A 21,500-nucleotide genomic window follows, 5' to 3' on the forward strand; every position below is an offset into this window, starting at 1 on the left:
TGAAGCAGTGATTGCACAGCTTCTGCTGGTCCTCTATCTCCCAGAAGAAGCCAAATAAAATGCCCTGATCGATATTTTCATTTTTGGGTTGGCAAGAGGTTTTTGCTCACATCTTGAACACCTTCACCCTCTCCTGCAGACTTCCCAGCCCTAAAGCTGAATTACACAGGGTTTGACAAACACTCCTGTGCTAAGACCATGCTGGGGGGAAACATCAGGATTGGGCCCCAAAATGAGAATTCTTAGGGAGCCCAGACTGCAGCTAACCTGGCTCAGGAAATGAGGGCCTAATTGCAAAGGCCTAGAATCTGACACTATGCTAAGATGCGTAAGAAGATATAACAAGGATAGCTTGGTCAAATTCAGCTTAGATGGAACTAATGAGACTCACAGTAGACTTAAAGCTTTACACACTTGGCTGATTTTCAACAACGTACATTAACGTGGTAACAAGGATGCAGGAGAAATTAACTTCCTTTTAAGTTATGCTTGTACATGAGGCTTCTGTTGAATACTTTCCCAGGGATAATCTTTCCTTCTCACGTCTCATCCTTGAAACAAGAGCAGCTAGGCTTTGTTTGATTTACTGGAAAGATGGTGGCATTTGAAATGAGAGCTCACATGACATTTCTGAGAAGGACATTGCAAACTTGCACAAAAAAGGCACTCTTATGCACCCTCCAGTGCTGCGTTGCCCGCCCTTAGCGACGACACAACCTCTTCTCTGTACCACCCACTTGGGGAGTCACATGGCACTCACACCCAGCCTCCAAGTAAAGGGAAAAGCAGTGTTCATGCTCGCAAAAAAAAAAAAAAAACACATCAAAAAAAGCTAAAAATAAACAAACAAACAAAAAAAACAACTGAGGAGTGGGGGTAGTTGTGTATGTACTCTTCCTTCCATGGAAGCAACTTGTGCACACAGAGCTGATTCAGGGGACTTGAAAACAGGTGAGATGTGAACAAAGCTAGAAAAGCAAACTTTCATCAATCCACTGTTTCTTGCCTTAAATGAATTTATAAAGAAAAAATCCAAGCCCAAAAGAAAAGATTATTTAGAGATTCAGTTTGAAAGTCTGTTCTTCGCATTCTTTTTTTGCCAAGATTATCTTCAGCATCCCACATTTACTCTGCAATATTTGTAGGTAGTAATTACATTGAAACAGTATGAGACCACAGGCTCCCATAAGTTTAGGTGTTAGCTACAAGAAAAGACAAACACTGAATGCAAATTTCAAAAAGGGTAAGAGCTCTCTCATTTGGCCTGGAGCTCAAGAGACTCACAATAATGAAACTGAGCTCTGATATTTGCTGCTCAGCAATTACATTGGTGATCACTTTAAAAAAAAATCTTATTCTGCTGTGATTAAATTCACAAGTGATGTGATAACCCACAACATTTCAGGCTAGAAACCTTACACCTCACTTGTGAAAGGTCCTCAGACAACCTGTCTCCTCCAGGCTTCTAACGCAGCACATGGGCTGATGACTTTAACACCAGGCTGATCTCTGCAAGACCACTGATGGACCGATATCTTCAGCCAATGTGAAGATCCAAACTCATGAACTGTAATTACTGTAATTGCAGATTAATTCAGATTAGAGAATCAAGTTACAGAACAGGTTTCATTCTGGTCTCTTCTGGTTTTCATAAGCAGTTGTACACAATACAGTTTGTATTCTCTAAGACTGCTCCACAGCATAAAATAGAGCACAAGAAGTGAAGATCACACCACAAAATGTGGAGATGATCTGTAAAGCACAATTCTTAGTTGAAGCACAGTGCTGGAAACAACCTGAGCTCCCTCCCATTGCACATGCATGGCCCACGACCTCAAAAATCAAATGAGAGCTTAAGTATGTGCTACACTTATGTACTTGCTTTAATTTCAATTGTACAAGCACACGCAAAAATAGAAAATCATTTTTCTTTATGTTCTGAGAAAGTTCATAATGCACACGCTGGTCACACCTTATGTCCCATCAAGATCAGAAAGTCACCACAGCTGAGACCTTCAGGACCCAGGGTGGGGGGAAATCAGAGCTCCCTGCTGCTAAGGTTGCACACTGATTTTTTTTGCACATGATCCATACATATGTGGGTCAAACAGGTAAGCTGAAGGAGAGCACCCACTTTCCCAGTCCAGTCACTGAAAATAAAAATGGTCTGAGTCACAACTTCTAAAAAAGGGGTATCAAGGTTTGGGGCTTCAGATGCAAGTGCCCCATAGCAGTTCTCCCAGCCCCTCCCCCCACAAAACATCAGAGCAGGCAGAGGGGAATGTATCCCCATACCAGTGTTCCAGGAGCTGCCAGGAACACAACTACTCATCTATATCTAAGCATCTCTGGCTGACAAGACAGTAGGAAGGAGCCTCTCTCCCCCTTGTTGAGCAGTGTGAACTGCCCAGACTCTGATCCCACTATACTAAAACACAAAGCAAAAAAGGTAAGTAAAGAAAAATTCCACATAAGAAGGAAAAGGAAGACAAATGCCTAATTTGGGCAACAAAGGTCCAGCATTTCAAAATTATGAATCTGTGGTCTCTGCAAGGAGCCAGCCTTGCAATGTGCAGCCCACATTACACCACTCTGAAGCTATTCACGTTGATTTGCCAGTGCTGGTATTGTTTGTGTGCTTGGCACTTCTGGGTTATTCCAGGATTCCCCCAGCACTGACTGGACACATTCTTCACCATGCAAAGAGGGGGGTGATCCATTGCCCCTGGCTGAGGGGAAAAGTAGATAATTGCTTCTAAGAAACACCAGCTATATTTCTGTGTCACTGGGGGGAACAGATTGACCCTGCTCCTCCACTGAATAGACCATAACAGCTACACCAGCTCAATGCAGCCGTGTAGTGCCTGGTATTTATAAGGAATGTGACATTTACATTATGATATCTGAAAAGCATAATGACCAGTATGTTCATGTTCAAAGACCTGCTTTATTTGATAAGCATCACCCTTCCTCCCAGCTGGCTTTGGTGCAGGCCATTCAGCACCATTACTTGCTCATGTGCAGTTGCAGCAAGGGGAGCCCCAAGATCTCTTCTCTAGAAGTGCCCAGGTTCATTCCTTCCCTAGGATGCTCCCACAGCATTCAAGTAAGATCAGCTTTTCTGATCATAAGCAGTTAAAAACACTCAAGCACCAGGAAACTGACAACAGCAGTACCTCCCAAATTACAACAGTAATGGACTCCATTCCTGCCCCAGGTTCTGCATTTATACAATTATGGGTTGTCTGCACCCACAGCTTTGCAGCAGTGGCAACGAAATGCACTGGAAGATCCTGGTTTCAATTATATGTAAGCAGTGGCATATTTCCACTTGAAAAATCCGACTGTTTGACAACAGCATTTTCAGGTTTTTCAAGACATTTTGTACATGTTAATGAAGTTTGCAGTGCCTTGGTAACAGAAGGAGATAATCATCCCTAACACACAAGGAAAAGAAGCCCTAAATAGACAAATCAAAATTACTTACAGCTAGATTAGAAAGGAGCCAAGTGGTGACTTTGCCTGGATGGATTAGCACTAAGGAAAGAAGCTGCTGAGAGCTAGTTCTCAGTGAATGAATGCAGAGGAGGGAGAAGGCCAGCAGCCAGAGGATCCACACTGAGAAGGGTTGCTGGAGGCACTCTCTAGTCACTGGGAACTGCAGAGAGCTTGCAGAGATACCACTGGCCTTGATGTTGTTTGCACACTGTGCTGAGCTACAGCAACCCTTCCTATTCAAAGGGACCAACCTACTCCATTTGTTCTTTGAGACAAGTAAGCTGCTAGAGATAGCCATCTTTAAGGTCATCAATCCTCTTCCATATACATGCTTTCCAGGAAGGTAAGTGCAAACTATATGATGGCATCTACACACAGAGGTCACGTTCCAACAAGCACATCAACAGACATGGATAGTGAAGTCAGTAAGGTCCGCATCCAGGACTGTCCACCCGCATCTGTATAGGAAAGCAAATACACCAATCTCAACCTGTAGACACTGTTATTCCTATAGTATAATGGTCATGGTGGTAATGGATTGATGACTGAACCTGATGATCTTAGAGGTCTTTTCCAACATTATAACTCCATGACTAAAGAAAAAAATATGTACTGAAGGTACTGTATTTATACTCTCCTTCAGATACTAAAATATGCAGTACTAGTACATACTAAAATGAGTCTGACTGCATGCAGCACGACAAACCTAACAAGCCACAGGGGCATTGCCTGGATAAGTACCAAAGGCCACACACCTTAGAAGTTGCAGTCTATCACTGAGTTCATAGCACCATTTTTCAGACACTAAAATGAAATCCCAACTTCTGGATGGCCTATATTACAAATGTGACAATAACTGGAAAGAGGGTTGGGAAATATAACCCAAATATGAAGTGAACTGAAAATGATTTCACAAATTCTGAACTAGAGATGGTGTCTGGTTAGACAGACAGAAGGCAGAGAAAGGAAAATGACCTTGTGCTGCGTGATAGAGTGACTCATATGTGTGAATGATACTACAAATAATCCCTACTAGGAAAATTATTGAGGTATTGCAAATGTAGCTTGACCTCCAATACTAGTTGTAAAATGAAAAAACATGGACAAAATAAAATCAGTCACCTTTCTGAATCCGACTGTTTCCCACCTGATAATAATGTAGCAGTATAGACAGCAAGAGCTCCAGGATATACCAATCCATACAGCTCTGCTGACTCCACAGATGATGAAAGTTAGTCCACTTTTGCATCAACTGCTCTCAAGAAAAAAAAAAGTGTACCCACATATATTGCTAAATCTCCTCTGGCAGCATTTACACAGGTGCACATACATGGGCATATGCATAATGAGACAAGATTCGCAAATCCACTGTGCTACTCCACTGCACTGCTGAGCACTTCAGCTCAGTTGGTCTTAGCTCTACACTCCAGTGGTTCTTTCCTGGGTGTCCAGGGGAAAGTTCATATGGATGACACTTGTATTTTATGCAACAAAGATGCTTTCTTCTAGGGAGCTATAGTCTGCAAGACTATAACTTTCACTTTCCTAACAGAGCTCAAATTCCTGCCCTTGGCGCGGCAAGTCCTCTGTGATGCTTTCACTCACATGGATTAACTCTGACAACAGCTTACCAAGATAATTGGCACAGCCACTCCTTTTCTTCAAAGCTTGCTTTTGCTCACCTATTTTCTTTCTTCCTTGAATAAGTACATAGCGCACAACAGTGAGTACCTAACAGAACAGTGACTTTAATTGCCACCACATCAATTGGCAACAGTGTTTTCCAAGGTAATAACTGCCAATTACATAAAGTAAGCACAAGCATGGCACAGTGCTGTATAAAAGATATCTGTAAACAGGCTACCCCACACACCAGACGGAAGTTCAGCATGCTGCCACATGCTCTGCCTCCCTCCTGAGAAGGGAAATGCAGCAGCCCAGGACTGCATGCACACATGGGCACCATGCTCCCAGACTACAGGTGAGTTGCTGCTCCCCATCACTTACTATGGGCAAACCTAGATTCACATTCTTATCTGCATGTATCTATACAGCTTATGTTGGTTAAGTCCAGTATTTTTCATTCTACTGAGCAAATAGCTTCCTCTTGCACTGAAGCTACTCCTCACAAACTTGAAAGTTTTTGATAATGTTAAAAAAAAATTGTTGGCTGTGTTTTGTGTTTCAGCTGCGGCTGCTATGATTTGCACTTCCATAATCTCACGGTAATTTATTTCCTGTTAAACACTAGGGGATTGCCTTGAAAGATGTTTGTTTGTCTGTAAATCATAAAAAAGAAAAAAGCTGTTCTGGTTGGAGAGAAAAGTCTGGAAATGCAAGATGAGTGTAAACTAGCACTTTGAAAATTTAATAGTAAGGAAAAAGCATCCTAAACTCACATGCATCTTCCTAAAGTTTCTGCTTAGAATCTGAACATCATAATTTCATTAAGTCTGAGATCTGAGACTGGCAGTATTTCCATGAATGTTCAATATCTTTGCTAGGAAATGGATGAGCAAAGTACCTCGAGAAGTATTGTCCCAGCTGCTTGGACTATACTTGCATACTAGATCTTTCATTTTGAACATCCATCTAGTTGTATGCAATTCATCTCTCCAGCCTTGAACTGCTTTCTGCATCTCCACACTTTGGGGGTGTGGGGGGGAAGAATACAGAGAAACTCTGAAGCCATGCAGTTTAGCCCAGTCTCCCACCAGCAATTTTCAAAGGACAGCTCAAAGAGTTGTTGGATTTTATTGTGCTTAAACAAGCAGGTGTGCAGAGGAGTCTGATGCCACAGCTTACGAGGAACCCAGGTCATTTCCTGGGAGAACTAGGAGCCCAACATCCACTGCCCAACAAGGTCTCGTGTGGCTCAGGAAGACTGGCTATCCTTGGTAATTTCCAACCCAGACCAGTTAAAATGAAAGCAGATGATGGAAACAAATGTCACTACAATAAAGCATCTTCTTAATTTCAAGCACACTGCTGAAGCTAGCACAGCAGCAATTCACATGTCAGCCTTCATAATTACAACACGGGAGTTTGTTTCCATGCTTGCAGCTAGCTCTTCTTCCTCTCACATCCATAGAGATCTTTTGCAGCCATGTTCACTGACAACATCACTTCAGGCAACTCTACTGCTCTGAGCAGCACATTGTCCTGATCAAGGATAAGGACTCTGGGACACTACTGCAATATATTAACAAAAGCACAACGTGTCAGACATCTTGCTTTGGATGAACTGGGACAGCTGTAACAGAAAGGAAGCAGCTAGCAGAAATTTTAGTCAAAGATAAAATGTAGACTGATGAGGGCCTGCAATCTTTTAGGTTCCTACCTGATTGCTCTACAATGATTTCTTCTCCTACAAATATTGAAGTCTCAGGTAGGCAACTTGATAGCAAATTTTGAACAGTGAACAGAATTTCCACTGCAGTACATTACAAAACTCTCAAATATTCCTCTACTTCAGGGAAGAATGCTCATCCATCAAACATGCTGGTGCAATCCCAGCTTGCCACGCACTGCAATTATTTGCTTTGGCACAGCAGATCTCCAGGCAGGCATGCTCTTATTTTCCCCAGCAACAGCACCGATAAAGGAGAGCATATAAATTATAGCAGTCTCGGGGCTTCATTCATTTCTCCTGAAAGGAATAGGATGTTTTTGTGTCCAGTGCTACTTCTTTTCTCAATAATGTTGTTATTACCGCTCCAGCTTTTCTTGCCTTGAGAAGGCACAGTGCTGAACACATATCTGGCCTGACTCCCCAGTGTGCGAAGAAGAAACCTCAAAAGAAAACCTATCAATTTTCATTTTCCTAAGGCTCCTTAGCAAGCAGGAGCCACCCTGGATCCAATTATCATCAGATCTGCATTTCCATGCATGCACAGCTGGCTGCAAGATCCAAATTGCAAGTTACAGCTGCCATGAGCTGCCTCCAGTAATTTTCAAGGCAGGGTCTGCCAGAGAAGGTAGAGATATGGGGAAAAAAAACAAAACCCACTGTCTCACTGCATACAAGCCTGAAGATATGTTTCACCACCCCAAAGTGGGCAGATGACACAAAGTGGGCACAGTGTGAAGTGCTGAAGCTCTGCATACCCTCATGGAGACAGGGAGAGATACTCTGCCCAGTTCCACGCATGTTTTCCAGCACTTTATGCTTATTGGATAGATGTTCTCTTCTATAGTGGAAAACTTAGAAATTCCTAATAAAAACTTGCCCATCTCCAATCCTTGTTCCAGCAGAGAGAACTACTATCACCAGAGAGCAAAGCAAATATTTAAAAGGACAGGAAGGGAGGAAAATATGCAAGTAAAAAACAAAATTTTCCATTAGTATATGCTTACAGATGTGCTTGCAGCACTGCCATCAGCTCCTTAAGCGTTCTCTAATATGTTGACTAGAAAACTATCAGAAATAAAGCAGTGCTGTTCTTCAACCAACTTTAGAGATTGCCAAGATGAAACAAGATCCTCCTGTAAAGAGAGTTTTCTTACAAATACCGATTCAGACCACCAAATTACTAGCCAGTCTGCTGGGAACTGCTGCAAGCCAGGGTTAGAGTACAGCTCCAGGTGCCACAGACCAGCACCTCCAAAGGCACAGCCATGCCAGCCCCTCCCTTAGACAAGGAGACACCAAGGACTGAAGAAACCAGACCCACATGGAGAAAAACCACAAGCCAAAACCCCAATTGCACAGATATTTCAGGGTTTGGGAGTGGGCACTACACCTCCAGGAAGCATAGCTGGGGCTCAAAACATCACTTCAGTTTGCACCTACAAATATAGCAGGTCCCAAAGGCCTCCAGCTGCTTTGCATCACACTGTTAGCCTGTGAAACATGGAGGGCTCACAGAAAAAAAGACCACAATGTGTAAAGATAACGATTTGACATATTCAAACAGTAAGTACAACTCAAGGACCTTATTTAATAATTCCTGTTCCCATCTACTTGTGTTTTTCTCCCCCCTCAGGATTTCAGTGAGATTTTGACTGATACGTGGAATGAAAAAGAACCATTTTGAGCTAAAGCAAATACTGGAAACACTTCAGCACTTTTTTTGAAAGTGCATAAGACCATCTCTCCTGGGAAGGACTGTACCAAGGTAACAGATCTACCTGAAAGTTGTCAGAAACAGCAGGAAGATAGCTCTGGAAAATAAGCAAAGGCTCCAGAATGTTGCAAAGCTTATAGTTGAAACTTCGGTTTAACTATGGCTGCAGGTTATATCTTGGATTTTATAATTAGTAGAAACGGAAGTTGCTGAAGCCTTCTTTATGTCTCATTAATATCACCTTAACCAGTAGATCCTGAATGTATCAACGTCAATTGATAGGTTTGCCCTAGGACAGACATCTACTGTGGTAGTTTCTAGCTTCAGCACAGCAACATATTAACTCATATAAAAGGAAAAAAAAATTTAAAATAAAACACAACCATTAGCTAAAAATACCTGAGTGAAAACGGAAGTATTTCAAGTGCTGTGTTATTACCCTCCCTTTTCTGTGACCCCATTTTTCTTTCCTGTGACCACTGAGATAACCTTTGCATAACTTTTTCTCGCAAAAAAAGAAGTGGGAGATATTTTATTGGATTACACTTACTAAAAACACACCTTGATTTTGTTGTTAACAGTACAGCCAAAGTCTACAAAGATGTAGTGGAAATAACAAGAGGACAATTAAAAAAAGACTATGATTAAAAACCAGAGTGGCAGTCCATGCCGCACTTTTCCCTCCCTACTTTCCAGAAGCTGCTCATTAAATCCAATTTTAAGCTAGGGTGGAGATGAGCCACAGAAACTCCCAGGATGAGATAGCACCAGTATCTGATTAGGGAGAAGTGGATCATCAATCAGCCAGACTTGTAAGGAAGATAGCACCATGTGCACACAAGCATTACACAACACAATTGCCCCAGAGCACCCTGCTCACCAGCTCCCTTCTGTAGAGCTGAAGTTAGGACCATTCCTCCAGACTCACTCAGAGCTTCCACCTTCACTCAGCCTGCCTAAACACAGTGCTAACCAAACAAGGAATTTAGGAGTGGAAGTAACTATATTTTGTGTGAGACATGCTCCAGCACACAAGCCTGAAAAGCAATACCAGATGCTTTCTGGAAGAAAACCTTGTACATCCTGTCTTGGTGAAAGAAGTATCTTATAGAGGAGAACTATCCTCCAAATACAAGTCACCTTCAGAAAAAGGATTCTTTAAAGAACAAAATCTTGGACTTAGTGTACTAAATGTAAACTCTCAGGGGTTTCCTAATAAAGCTGTTTAGGTATCCCACACAAGTTTGCTGGATGAAGGATCCCAACATGCTTCATAAAAGTACATCGAAGAACACAGTGTTCTTTTGCACAAGAATTATAAGCTTTTAAAATACATTCAAATATAAGAGCATAGAAAAGCAAAAGCGAATGGACACTCCATATCCTCCAGCTCTTTGCACAGCCAGTGGCTCGCTCCAGCACATCCTCAGCATTTTACAATCCGAGTCCCTTCCAACACAAGACATCCTGTGTTGTTCCTTGACAATGCTCTGCAAAAAAGTAAAATCCACCAAGCTGACTAAAAATGCTTTCACTAAACTCATCTGAGAGGCAAAAATAGTACTTTTTGAAAGAAATTCTAGTGAATCTGGCCAGTTTCCAACAATGATTAATATACTGAATGCGGCAGCTAAATGAAGCAGCTTGTGCCCACTGAACTCTCAGGAGACAGCACTGTAGAAGGTTGAAAAAAACTGACTATCAGAGACTATGCATGCTGTTTCCCCAGTATAGTCCATTCTACCATCCCATTTTCAAAAGTATCCACATTTAATAATTTTCAAATACCCATTTTCAAAAGTATCCACATTAAATTTAATCAGCTTTGAAATGGTTTGGTAGCATGAACTATAGTACACAGTTCCTATCTATTGTAGCTGTATGATTGTTACCACTCAGCTTTCTAGGCATGTCTTCTTAAAGGGTCTCTGTGGACATCTAAGGAGAGGGAGCAGCAAATGCTGCATTATGAGAGAAGCAAGCCAGCACTCTCCTCTTAAGACCCTTTTATTCATTTCCTTTAAGAAAAACACAGCAGCTGCCCCACATCTTTGCATAGAACAACACAACTTCATGACTTCACAGCACCAGCACTGGGCAGCCCACCACAAACACCTGCCTCCCACACAAGCAGCAACCCCGTGCAGAGCTGGGAGCTCTCTACAAGCTGGCATGCACCCACCCAAGCCCTGACACTAACAGAGATGCTCTGCTTGTATTGGTAACAGCTTTTTGGGATTACAAGAAAAACAGTGCTGTGGTTTCAAACTGAGGCATCTAAAAAAAATAATAATAATAATAAAAAAAAATCAATAGGGAAGGTTGTAAAAGGAAGTAAAAAAGATGCAGCTCTGCATTTCTCTATGTTACTCTACTTCAGAGAACAGATACTTAATAGGTAAAATGGAAAACCATTGCAAAAAATTAAGTTGTAAGACCTAGTGAACCAGAGGGCAGAAGGAAAATCTGAGTAGTCTTAAATCAATGCAATCTCGTTATCCAAGCACCAATTTCTGATCATTTCTTTTCACTACTGCATTCACTATTCAAGGAATTTTCTTTTCCTAGCATCTTCCCCATACCCTGCTCTGTATACCAGTAGCATACAGAGGACGTCTGGGATACTTTAATGTCCATGCATTAGTACCAGTGGGTAATTCATCTTTTACAGAGCTGTAGATGGCTGAAATTTCATCCCAAGGAAGCATGCTCCCTTTAATAAGAACAATCAAATGCCATGATTTGTAGGAAGTAACTTTTTCCTCCTGACCTTTTTATTACTGACAAAATGTCAGCAGATTATTAAAGCGCACAGAGTGCAATCTACAATAAATAACCTTGCATTATTGCACACCAGACCCAACCCCCCCATCTTCCCCTCTCTGCATTCAGACATATACCTTTGTTTGCCAAAACAATTCTGATTTACAACCAATTACAGATAAATGACAGTGTCTGAGCACTGAGTGATGTACTGCAGGTGAGCAGGGTTTGCAGTTTCTGTAAGCCTACACAAGGTTTGGTAAAACAACTTAGTACCAGGGGGAAAGCAACCTTACTTTTGTATGTGGCAGCTGCAATACTACTGCTGGCATAATACATGCTATCTGTGCCTGAAATACACCACCATAAAGAATTGGAAAAGACTCCCAGAAAAACAAAAGGCTTTCTACTCATTTTAAATCAACTGCAATGAGAGATTGAAGGTGTTCAGCTTGCTTACTTAAAGACACTTAAAGCATCACCTGATCACAGACAGCAATTCCTTAGAGAAAAAGATGTCAAAGCTGGAAAAAATGAAGCTAAAAAAACAAGCTGGATTGAGAGATAAAGCACAGCTTTTATTGTAAAGATAATTACCCTTCACATATCTTACTGAAGAGCATAAAAGAATTGCCAACAAATTAAAATGCACAGCATGCTTAAGATATGTAAGTTACTAAATTTGAGGTACAAATCCCAGGCTAAAACACTGTAGCTTGCAGATAAAGTCAGATGAGATCAATAGAATCGATAATCCTGACTTTTTAAAAAGAAAAAAAATTAAATTAAGAGTCCAAAAACCAAACTGCAGCCTTCCAGACTGAGCCCACTTAGCCACCACCCAAGCATGCTGTTTCCAGACATCACGCTGTCCTTCTCTGGCTTCCCAAGTGCTGCACCTCACCTCACTGTAAGCAAATAGCATGATAGCTTGTGGTGGGCAGCTTGTGTTGCTTGTTAAATGTTTCTGCCCTCTAAAGACTGCATTTATTCTCCACTTAATTCTTCTAAGGTCCTTTTCCAAAATCAGCCTGAAGAATTGTCTGACTGACTTCTGTAAAATAATTTTATAATTTCATATGCTGTTTCTTTTACAGATGCTCAAAACTAAATTGCATAAGTTCATAAGTTCATAAGGTTGGAAAGGACCTATAAGATCATCTAGTCCAACCATCCTCCTATCACTATCTCTACCCAACTACTAATAATATTGTACATAATATTTTACAATACTGGAAGTCTCTCATCTGTAGTTTGTCTCGGAGACTCACTGAGCCAATGGCTTATAGCACAGTAGGGCTGCCCATTAAAAATAATACTGTATAATTTCAGGCTTCCTGCAGGCATCATCTGTATGTGTAGTTCCAGTCACATTAGAAACATTAAGAGCTACAGTATTTAACTCACCATTAAATTTTTACTTGACATTAAATGAAATCAAAGAGAATAACTAAAGCAGCAGTAGGGAAATAAAAAGCTGAAGATTTCCCGCTAGCTTTATCTAGAAAGTAAACAAGCATACTCTGGCTTGAGCAGAATGGGCAGACAAGGCCAAAAAAACCTAGAAAATAGATCAGACCTTACCCAGGTCCTCAGTCTCATAGGCTGGCAGAACAGGAAAATAAAATAAATACATAAAATAACACTCCAAAACTTGGCATTCATTATTTCTTGCAGTGCAGAGATACAGGGGTGCAAATTATTTCCCCACAGCCCCTCAGAGTCCATGACAGAAGTAAGAACAACCTGAACAGAGCAAGCTATTTGGAATGAGGATGTGAAGTTCTGGTGCTGAAAATATTCAGCTTTTTTTAATCAAACATGGCTGACCCAGACCTGCTGTTGAAAGAGGCAAAAAAGCCCTGTATTGCTTAATGTTTTTTAGACAAGGGATTGGAGTGCTCAAGGATGCAATTCCCACACCACCTCACCCCTGAGAGCAGCTGGTTTGCATCCAGCTCAGAGCAGAAATGTCAAGTACCATCATGTGCATTCCTGATATACTTGGAGAGGTAAGGGAATAGCCTGAGTGCAGCTCCCAGAAGAGAAGCACACAAATGGGACAAGTCCCTGTGGATCAGCCTGGCAGCAGTTCGAAGACAACAGCAACAGGAGCAGGAAGAGAGAATGTTGCAGAGAAGTGGTGGCCAGGACCCCACGGTGCAGAGGTGAATTAGCAAGGGAGCTCACTGTGGCTTCCCCTTGACAGCTTCAACTCCATTAGACACAGTGAAGACTCGCTTCAAATAAATAGCTTTTATCCACGGAGAGAAGCTGGGTTTGTAAGAGCAGCTCCAAGCAGAACACAGCAGCAAGCTACACCATGCTCTGCAGCACAGAGTAAGGGGGGATGGAAGCCTGCAAGGAGCTACGCTACGATCCAGCACTGTCAGAGCTGACTCCTGCAGCAGCACCCTGTGCTGTGCCCCTGCTCACCTAGCTGCAGGCTCACCGTGGAGCTGCCTCTGGTTCCTCTCACTCTGTTCCCACTACCGTTTCACTGGGAATGCCTGCAGCTTCTTCCCACAAACTGCTGCAGCCCAGAGGTACAAATGGCAGTAAGGTTTTCTAATGGCAAGACCTGGGAGACAGCACCGAGCTGTGAAAACTAAGTTACTAAGGTGTAGGTTTTCACTTCAGCTAGAGCAAAACTTAAATCCTTTTCCCTGCTATGGTGATACCACACAGTTATTCACTATCCTTATCTTAACTAGAGAAGCCCCTTTCAATTTAGCACGTAACGTAATTATGGCAAATTAAAACGTGTTCAGAAGAATCTTATTTTACCAGAGCTATTATCTTACCTCTACAAAACTGTCAGTTAAAGGCTATTAAACACTGGGGGTTTGTATCTATTCAGTGAGTAGAAAAGTGAGTTATTAAGCTGAGATTTGTTTAAATTCTATTTCCAAATTCAATACCACATCTCCAAGGGAAAAGATAGACTCCTAGTGGCAGCACAGTAACCCTGGCAGTACTGCGACACTTGAACACCAATTCTCTGTTCACTGCCATTTACATCAGTGAAGTTTCATACATATTAAATATATACATATATATAAGATTTGCACTTGACTAAATAAGGTGAACAATTGCCTTTATGTCCTTTCAGCAAAACTAGCTCTGGCTTGAGTTGTACTGCTGACGTGACAAGAAGTATACATGCCATGAAGCAAAGTGGTAAACACATTCATTTCAAGGGCTTCAGGATGTCAAATGCAGCATGGAAGATGAAACCAGAGAAGTCAGGAGTAAACCAGGTAAAAACATATGCACATTTAGATGTCACCTAAGAAACATGTAAATACTTGAAGATACTTGCAAATACTTGAAGAACTGGGTATTCCAAACACTGACTCAAGCAAAAAGGTTCCAGTTTAGAGTAGCCCCATTACAGTCAACATTATTTCATTTGTGAGGACAAATATATAGATTACATGCCTATGCACATCTGTATCACAGAACACTGAAAATCAAAAGCTGAGCTTTTCTGGAAGCACAGTTCATTTAAAGCAGTTAATTTCTACACTATCACCCAGGGGGAGGTGGCTGGGGGTGGAAATAGGCAACACATCTACAAGAAGTACCCAAGAAAGTAGACCTCAGTACGATCAGTTTGTGCTCTCATGAATAATAAATGCTGTAATATTTGCACTGATATTAGAGTTTTAACACGGTGCAAGCGTATCAGACATAGGGAATAAAATATAAAGTAGGAAGTATCTTCATCATGTTGTTGTTCAGCAATTGAGAGAACATTACCAATAATGAGCAGCGGGCACTAGAAGTGCTCTCTGCTAACCATAGATGATGTCGGTCATGGCAAGGTTGATATTAACACGATAAAGTCAGACTGTGACAGCTTTACAGCAAAGAGTAACATACCGTACATTCTGGGAAAAGAATCTTTAGCACCGTGGGGATTATTTGGGTTAAATGACTTCCGAGACACAGTTGGCTGTTCAGTGTCTCTCATTTAGTGTCTACCTCCCTTTTATTTCCTCATGAGGATATGCCTGTTTAAGAGAAGAGGAAGAAAGTGGCACAGCTGCAGCCTCTCTTCGCTAGAGTTAACATCTACTATCTTGCTGACACAACTAGATTTGTCTCATTTATATTACAGAATAACCTAGCCAAAGCCAAGGCCACGTTGCACATAGCCACGTTGTGTGAACTTATGGAATGCAGACTTTGTCACCAAAAAACCTGTAATCCAAGCAGACACAAGCCAAGACAAAAATGGCACGTGAAGGCAATGTGGCATACCCCTGGCCACATACTTTATCAGGAGCATTTGTGGACAGCTATGCTCACGGCTATGGCATCCTCCTGGCTTTGCATCACACCCCACCCTCTTGGAAGATAAAGCTTCCAGCACTTATGCTGAACTTCTACAAGCCAGAACTTGAATATCAAGTCAGAAAAATGGAGTTAGGAGTCTTACAGCCCAGGCTTGGTTTACACAGCCTCTAGCCCTGTCCACAAACAGAGCTGCTGCTGGTGTCTGCTGCAGTGGACAGGTGTATGTACAGATGAGGAGAGGGCACTGCAATGTGCCTCCACAACCCGCAGTCCAGAGAGAATTTCACATAACAGAAGAGTTATTACAGGCAACCTAGCGTGTGTATCACCAGTCACATCAACACCGTGGGTCCTGGTTTGTGTTCACCAAGCCTGAGATAAACCCAAACTAAGTCCCAAAACTATCCATTTATGTTCACATTCACAATGTTGCAAAGAGCAAGACAAAGAAAGAGGTTGGACCAAATTAACAGACTTGAAAAGACAATACTTGTAAATCAAACTTAAAAGCACAGACTTCACTTTATGACAAGTCTTACACCTTCTTATACCCCACTGTAGGCAGATAATAGGGAGCGACCTGGAAGGCACTTCATTTTACTGCCTCATCCACTAGTGCCATTGGCATGGCACATTCAGTGTTTGCAGAGTGTCTTCATAATCCATGTGAGGATTTACTGCTTTGTGGGGGAGAATAAATACTGATAGTGCTCAGACTTTAACTATCTTTGACCCACATATGAAAAAAAAAAGTCATGGAATGGTCTGTAAATCCAGATTTCTTCCCTCCGTAAGGTAAGGGGGGAGAATTATTCACTGTATCAGCAACTATCAGGCTTGCAGCATTATGCAAGCTTCTATTCAAAACAGCATGGCAAGAAGCAGCAGAAAGATTCATTTTATAAAATGTAAATCTCATCTATTGGCAGCCGTACCAGCAGCTTACCAGAATAAACCCCACTGGTCCAGCATTAATCCCAGTGGCAATTTCACATTTGACTTCCAGGGATTTTACAGATCAGCCAGCGGCAACTCCCTGAGCAAAAGACGTGATATTTGATAAATTATCAGAAAGGCTCAGTCACCTTCCTCTGCTACATAAAACTGATTCTTTCCTGATGCTAAAAATCATACTAAGACACAAAAGTAGTTTTTAATGGGGAAAAAAAAAGCTTTCCTTTTTCTTCTGCCAAAATTACTCACGGTGAGTAATAGCCACCTACACCATGCTACATAGCAGAGCTCCCTTCCTCTCCTCAATGGGACATGGCAATTGTTCACTGCAAGGAAAGAATTCCCCATAATTATAATCTGAAAAAAAAAGAAATACAAAGAAAGCTGAACAATTGTACACTGATGTAGGTTTTGCACTCTTAACTGACATCAAGCAACACAGGTAACAAAAGGCACACTGTTTCTGCACTCTGAAGGTGGGAAGGAGAAGCACCACACAAGCACCTGACCTGAACAAACTGTGTTATTGTGGAAGTTATAAGTACCTCTTAAAACAACTTCATGTTTTTGCTGTGAGAAAATTGAAGCAAGACCGAGCTGCTGTGCTCAAAATGCTGGGCTGAGATGCAGAAGAACAAACTTCTCATTCAAGCTTTCTACTCAGCACCACAAAATGAGACATTTCATCACTCAGTGTCTTCCTTCCCTGATGGAAGGAGGCAAGCATCAGGTCTGCTTTTGTCCTAGCCTTTGCTGATCAGTTTTGACAGAGTATCCTTTGGAATGTTGCTACAGTAGCATCACACTTAGTAGTAGTTCTGTGTGTATTCCCCATGTTATTCCTTGGAGGTACAACTTCACATTGGTGGGTTCACTGGCAGATGAGGGAGGACAAAGCAGGCAAACTTGATCCATGAGGATAGCTTCATATATCCTGGCTTACCAAGAACCTGAGCGTTTCTCTTTTGGCTTTAGTCAAAAGATTTGACACTAACACTGTAATTATAAAAAGAGTAACTACTTTACAGAAACATCCAAATTCACACAGCCTAGGCAAGGAGTTCAACCAAGTTCCTGCAGAAATGCATCAAGACTGCCAGCATACCAGGGTTACTGAGGTTAGCCTGTGACACAGCCATCAGGCAGGAAGCCCGGGAACACACCTATAAGCAACGAGATGAACCTTTCCAATCCAGTGGTTTGATTTATGCAATTAAGAAGTCCTTCAGTGCAAAACAAGCACAAAGAAAATAATGGCACAATTCCAACTGCGGCTCTACAAACAAAGCAACACTAGCTGAGAGCACAGAACAAGGAATAAGGCTGAGATGTTTCTCTAGGTTCCAAAAATCAACAAGTACCTGGACTATTCCAACCTTAAAATAAGCCCACTTTTCACATTGCTCTCCTTTTGTGATCAAGAGAAACCATTTAAGAGTAATTTTTATCAATCTGCTGTCAGCTGCTACCTATTCTGCAGAATATCCACCTCTGGCTCCCAGATCTTTTAGTATTGGACCTACAGCAAAATGCAAGCAAAAAGCCCCTACATCTTGAAACAGTACTCCAATAATTTGGAAGTGTGGAAATTAGTGAAGTAGTCTCACCTTCTGAGTCCCTCAGTGATAATACCTCTGGCAAGCAAGCATTACTTCAAGAACTTTTTGCTGCTCGCAGGTTCACCTGATCTATATGTTTGGTAGAGTGCATCAGCAAATCCATTTTTCTCCAGCTGCCTCCAGAGAGTTGTAGTGGGCGTTCTCAGGGAGGAATAGCAGAGCTCCTACTATTTGAATGCTGGCTTAAAATATACAATATGTGAAAATGCGCTGCATCCAATTAGCATCACAGCAGAAGTACATGGGTAATAGATCTTACAGGAAGGCAGAACTGGGGGAGGCAAGCAGGTACAATGCCTCTCACCTTCCCAGAGGCTGCAAAACAAGGGCAGTGCATAGGCAGGTCTGAGGGGAGCGACTTCGCTTGGGATCTGAGACTGAACCCTCAGCAGCTTACTTTGGGAAGACCTGGGCAGGGCAAACACTGCTCCTCAGCCCCCTACAGAGGCTCAGCAGCTGTAGTAAAGGCTGTTTTTCAGAATGGTTGTCTCCTTCCTCCTCACACAGCCAGAATGAGCCACAGCACTGAGGGGGTCAGAACCTGTTATTTAGGCACAACCTGGAATAATTAAATGCACCGCAGTCACGCTGCTCCATAGGCAGAGCTGTGAGCTCCACACGCGGCAGCAGGACATGAATGAGTCTGCTGGTCTCCAAAGCCTGGTTCACTGCAAAGCACAGCACAAATGCCAGCAGCACGTCAGGATTCTGCGTGAGGAGTAAGAGAGCCCAGCCCCAGGCTAAGACAGGCTGGCAGAGCAGGTCCCTTCACTCCTACTGAAGCCCACATGTATTTGGCATTTGGACTGTCTGCGCCCATTCCCTGAGCTGCTGCTTGTGTTCCCTTTACCTTAGTAACCATGGCAGGAATGCACAAACTCCTACAGTGTGCTGCCAGAGACATCTCCCATTGAAGCACGGAGGCGTTAGGAGCAGCATTTCTGACTGAGAAAGTACTGTACTATTAATGATCCAAAGGCATGCAGGCCAGGAGAAGAAACACTAAATGCAGCTTTTTCCTGAATAAAACAGCAAGGTCAAATAGCACAAATCCATGCAGCTGCAGAGGGAGCTCTGTGTTCTGTAGCTCAGAGCAGCTAACATGCTTCACAGCAGTCTGAGTTTTGCCTCTTAAGCCCTTGATCCAGACCTAAGTAACCCCCCGCACCAGTAACATTGGCAGTCTCTCAGTGGCTGCCTGCAGACAACAGGTCCCTTAGACACAAAGCAAGGCTAACTCAGTTCAGACTGGCATAACTAAAATTTCAATGATCTTTAAACATACTGTGAGCAAGTCTGAGCTGTGATCCAAACATAGCACGTGACACTCCAGACACTGTCCATTACAGACTGCAGGAACAGCCTTCGCCTAGAGGCATCCCAGGCTCCCAGCTGCAGTGCTGCACTGGACACTGAGCCCTTTTTCTCCTACTGGGGCCATAAAAGCACTTCCCTAAGGGTTAAATACCTAACCCAGCGACAGCAACTGAACCACCTGTAGTGTATGAGCCTCCCTCCCACTCACCTGATGAATCAGTGCTGCAATATACACAGAGAAATTAAATTAAGTCCTATGGAAAGATTACAGCAGTAAGTCCTCCTTTCAGTTATATCCCGACAACAGTATGATTAAATCATTCCCCAGGTTCACACTGCCTGCTTCAGACCAGAACAGGTTGCTGTCAGAACTAAGGCCCAGCATATTTTTCCCCTGAATCAAGGAATTGCTATCTCTGACTCAATCAGCAGTGGCTGAAAGTAATCCCAGGTGTCTGACCACGATTCCTAGCTGCCCCATATCCTGAGCCAGCTCAGCTGTCCTCTCCACACCTGGTTCAGGGGCACCTGCCACCCTTGTATCAAAAAAGCTGACCAGTGCAGCAAGAAACTGCAAAGTGTCTGAGGGCTCACCTCCCCCCCATCTGGGGCTCCAATGGGGAAACCTGCCACCAAGGAGGGCAGTAGGCAGCTGGGTACATAGTGCAGCAGCTGCTCACTGCTCTTCAGACCCTCAGAGAGGAAAGGAATATTTTGCCAACAAAGATATTACTACAGCTAGATGAAGCAAGGAGGTAACTATACCGCTTAAAGGTGTAACTTCACTCCTCATTATTGTAAGCAATTGTTTCTCATTACTGCACTGTAGGTTTGTGTGGCACTTGAAAAATGTGGTTGCTTCCCCACCAAACAGCTAAATATGCCCTTACTTATTTCATTCTCAGGAATACTGCCTCACTTTGTTCAGTTCAAGCTAAAAGCATCTCTAAACTCCAGTCTACAGTCTTCCTGGTTTTCAGATAATGGCACATATGGTCCCCGGTAACCATGTGTACCTAAATTAATTCCTACAGAGACAGTCTCCCAACTGTTTCCTTACCAGCCTGGAATAAGTCCATTAAAGATGGGTTCACTGACCAGACATGACCACGTCCATACTAGCGATGTTACCTTCAGCCCCCACCCCATACCATGCAGCTACACACCCCCCCACCCAGCCCTGCCACGCAGCAGTGCTGCACATAACACCCCGCGGCTCCCAGCACCAAACCCTAAACGGAACGCAAACAGCAAACGCCGGTGCTTCCACAGCCCGGACACAAAGCACAACAGAGACATTACCTCCTAGGAGCCCCCAGAGCTCAGCCTCTAACTGCGATCACTTCGCTCATAAACACGGTGGGGTACCACGTTCTGCTGAAAAATAGGCAGCCTGACCGCTTTGCGCGTTCTTTTTAGAGGATGTCTGGGGGTTGCTAGCTTTCGGGGGGTGGCTGTTTGGGGGCAGAGGCTGCGAGGCAGCCGAGCCGCGGGCCGGAGGTGGGGGACCCGGAGAGCCTTACCTGGCCGGGGCGAGCCGGGCCCCACGCGGCGCCGCCTTCAGCACGCCGCGCCCCACCACGCCGCCCGCATCGCCGCCGGACTGCAAAGCGTGGGCTGCGGCCGAGGGCACGCGTGGGCCCCGCGGAACCGCACGGAGCTGCACGGAGCTAGCGGGCCACAGCCGGACAACTGCTCGGGGAGGCGGCGGCAGGAAATACCAAATGACTGATCCAACCACGCTAGGGAGGGAGGGAAGAAAAGGGGGGGAAGAGAGGAAAAAATAGAAGGGGAGGGGAAACAAAAAAAAAAAAAAAAAGGAGGAAAAAAGAAAGGAAGCGTGCAAAACGCGGGCGGGATCGGCGCGGAGCGGGGGTCGGGGCTTTTCGCTCTCCTCCTTCCCCCACAGCCTGACTCTTTCTCCTCCCCGACACAGGGAGAGGCTGAAGCCAAAGCGAGAGCCGGAGTAAATAAAATAAAA

At 43.3% G+C, this 21,500-nt stretch overlaps 1 protein-coding gene across 1 annotated transcript in view; it reads right to left on the reverse strand.

Moving 5' to 3' along the window:
- Positions 1-21,137, reverse strand: part of OSBPL5 (oxysterol binding protein like 5) — an 83,946-nt gene extending 62,809 nt beyond the window's left edge. The window contains exon 1 of the mRNA XM_065755221.1: positions 21,043-21,137. The gene's annotated coding sequence lies outside the window, so the exon portion shown is untranslated. The remainder of the gene's footprint in view (positions 1-21,042) is intronic.
- Between the last annotated feature and the right edge of the window lie 363 nt (positions 21,138-21,500).

The sequence above is a fragment of the Cyrtonyx montezumae genome, unplaced genomic scaffold (assembly GCF_038088225.1).
Source record: "Cyrtonyx montezumae isolate F1298 unplaced genomic scaffold, pur_monq_1.0 scaffold_10, whole genome shotgun sequence".
Taxonomy (NCBI): Eukaryota; Metazoa; Chordata; class Aves; order Galliformes; family Odontophoridae; genus Cyrtonyx; species Cyrtonyx montezumae.